The sequence below is a fragment of the Pteropus vampyrus genome, unplaced genomic scaffold, assembly GCF_000151845.1.
Source record: "Pteropus vampyrus isolate Shadow unplaced genomic scaffold, Pvam_2.0 Scaffold13168, whole genome shotgun sequence".
NCBI classification, from domain to species: domain Eukaryota; kingdom Metazoa; phylum Chordata; class Mammalia; order Chiroptera; family Pteropodidae; genus Pteropus; species Pteropus vampyrus.
Genome location: NW_011901949.1, coordinates 1,477 through 4,548, shown reverse-complemented (window position 1 = coordinate 4,548; position 3,072 = coordinate 1,477). Strand labels below are relative to the sequence as shown.

At 37.8% G+C, this 3,072-nt stretch overlaps 1 pseudogene; it reads left to right on the top strand.

The window, feature by feature from the left end:
* Nucleotides 1-407: 407 nt before the first annotated feature.
* Nucleotides 408-526, top strand: LOC111735060 (annotated as a pseudogene).
* Nucleotides 527-3,072: the final 2,546 nt, after the last annotated feature.

The window sequence follows — 3,072 nt, the reverse complement described above, 5'->3', positions numbered from 1 at the left end:
CCTGTCTGGGTCATGAAAACATTTTGTTTTCTTTCCCTGATTTTAGCCAGAGGTGCCAATGTAAAAATGAGGTGGAACTTGGCCTCATTCATTCATTCATTCATTCATTCAACAATGTCTCCTGAATGCTCGTGTGTGCCAGGCTCAGAGCTCAGTGCTGATACCATAGCAAAGTAGATATATATATTAAATAGCTTTAATTAGATACAAACCCATAAATTGATTATGCCTGGAAAAGTTCCTAAATTTTGTTTGCTATGACATAGAAGCTTACACTTTAAACACAGGTTTATATTTGTGATAGTTTCATTGAGGCTTAAGTCAGGAATGTAGGAAATATAATATAACCCATAAAATTATTCCTTAGTCTCTCATCTCTGGTACTTGAGTTTAAATCTTATAATTGTGTCTACGGCCATGCCAACCTGAACAAGTCCGTTTCCATCTCATCTAGGAAGCTAAGCAGGGTTGGGTCTGGTTAGTACTTGGATGGGAGACCACGTAGGAAGACCAGGTGCTGTAGGCATAAAAAATAAAAAATAAGGGATTGTAAAATGACAAGGTCCTTGCAATCTGTGAGGTCAACCAAGGGTTGCCTCGCCTAAAAAAAAAAAAATCTTATAGTTGAGCTTCAGGTATTGAATGATGACCACCCTTTTCCTTACTGTCAACTTTTACTTTCTAATAACTTTTTAATCTATTCCTTACTTTAAGGCCTTTCCACTAAGAGTACCCTTTGTAGGCAGAATTGCCAGGTTTAGACAATAAAAATACAGTGTAAGCATGTTTTATGCAATATCTGAGAGCTGCTTATATTAAAAATTTATCCGTCGTTTAAGATTCAAATTTAACTGGGCATCCTGTATTTTACCTGGCAATCTTATTGTTAGGAGAAGGAAAAATGAAGTGATATTGCACTTTTTATAAGTAGTCGGAATACAGATATTCTGGCTGAGAATTTTGTGTTTTCTGTGGGTTTTCTTTCTCCATATTCTTCCTTACACTTCTGTTAACATCTGTCTATGATAATATGTATTAACTAGACTGTGTTAATCTGTGGAAGTACTTTTTTCAGTGTGAGAATTTAAGCTAGTTCAGTTTCGTAAGACTTCTTTTATTTATTTGAATACCCCCATTATAAGCCAAATCCAAATTTGTACATAATACTTGGTGCATGTTTCATGTAGATCTAACATATCATTTATGTCAAAAGTTAAATTTCATCTTGAAGATTCAGATTTCCTAAATGGATATCTGCACTGGCCCTCTCTGTCCCAGTCCAGAGGCCAGTATTCATTAGAAAGAAATTCAGTGGCATAGAGGAAAGGACGCTGGGAATGAAGATCTTTATGTCCTAGTCTTGGCACAGTGCCTGGGAAAGTGGCATCAATCTTGTGTCTCTTTTCCCTAATCTGTAAAATGATGCAGTTGGTCTACATCTGAGTTTCTCAAGGTGTGTTCTAAAAACCATGTTTGTAACATTGCTTCTGGGGTCAAGAAAGTTATTAAAAAAAACCCTGCAAAGCCCTCTGGCGTATTCAAACTAGAACTACATTTTAGCAACCATGAAGCTCTGAGAAGTCTGTTGGGGGCAAAACCCACAACCACTGCTGTCGCCGCCACCAAACAGGCAATGCAGTGTGCATTCCCCGAGCTTTTGGAATACAAACCCTGTTCTGAGAAATCTGTTGACGTTGCATAGACCACCTGAAGGACACTGGCTTCGATGAGTGTAATGTCTTCTCCAGCTTTAACGTGCTATAGATATCCCTAGAAATACCTGGATTTAGTGAAATGCAAAAATGGCTCTCATTTCAGGAGGATGGATCAAACGGTGCAAACTGAGAAAACCAGGACTGTTCAGAGGACTCAGTGCGTTTAAGGAGGCTAATGAGTCTCCTCTTGTTTTATTCACAGACAGCATGAACAGCATCAATAGCATCTTCTCTGAGTGTTAGGAAGGCTGCATTGATTTCTGTATAAACTACTCTTTCCAATTTTATTTTTATTCTTTGATTTGACGAAGGTATTGTCATAGGAAGTTTTGTGTTATAATGTAGTGTCATTCTAAGTTTTCTTAGGGAGTGACTCCGTTTTTCACCTTTCAGCTGTGTTCTGTTCTCTTTTGAACGCTCTCTAAATGCCTAGCCGGAGCCTCAGAAATTAAAATGTCGCTTTTATTCCTATTATTCTGATTCAGTTTGGGGTATTTTCTCAATTCACATTTGTGTCACGCAAGAGTTTTAAAAACTGAGATCCTAATTTATTTTGTAGTTGAAATCCTTCTCTATTTAAGTCTGTTCAAATGGCTTTTGGCGGAAAATCATCAGATTTTTAATTGATGTGGCTTCTGAGAAATGGGGCTGCTGCAATTGGTATCTTGGCCCCAAAATACCCAATCTGCTCAGAACACAGTACAGAGATAAGAGGAGATATAAGTGCTCACCCAGATACAGAGTGATGAGCTGAATTATGTTCCCCCAAATTTATATATTGAAAGCCCTAACCCCCATGACGTCATTAGATAGGTCCTAATCCAGTTTAACTGGTGTCCTTATAAGAAGAAATTACAAAACAGGCACACACAGAGGGAAGACCATATGAAGTAACAGGAGAAGATGGCCATTTATAAGCTCAGGAGAGAACCTCAGAAAAAACCAACCCTGCCAATGCCTAGATCTTAAGACTTCCAGGCTCCAGAATTATGAGAAAATAATTTTCTGTTGTTTAAGCTGGTCTGTGGTATTATGACAGCCCAAGGAAACTAAAATACACAGGTATCCCCAGAAGCAGAGTTCCATTACCTTCCCATGCACAGGTGAGACCTTGCCCTGTAAAAGTGATCCTTTTGGCTAGAGAATTTTTATTTTGATATGATAATGTTGGCATTATCTTTAGCATGATTTCTAGAAGAATGATCAGTGAAAAAGCATCTTTATAAGGAAATAGCGTCCAAATAAACTGGTGTTTATTTTCACGGAAGCCATTATTTTCCATGGGAGCAGTTCTTATCACTTCTCTGACAAAGGAATATTATAGAGACAAAGTTGAAAAATACTTTGTGTGAAGTAG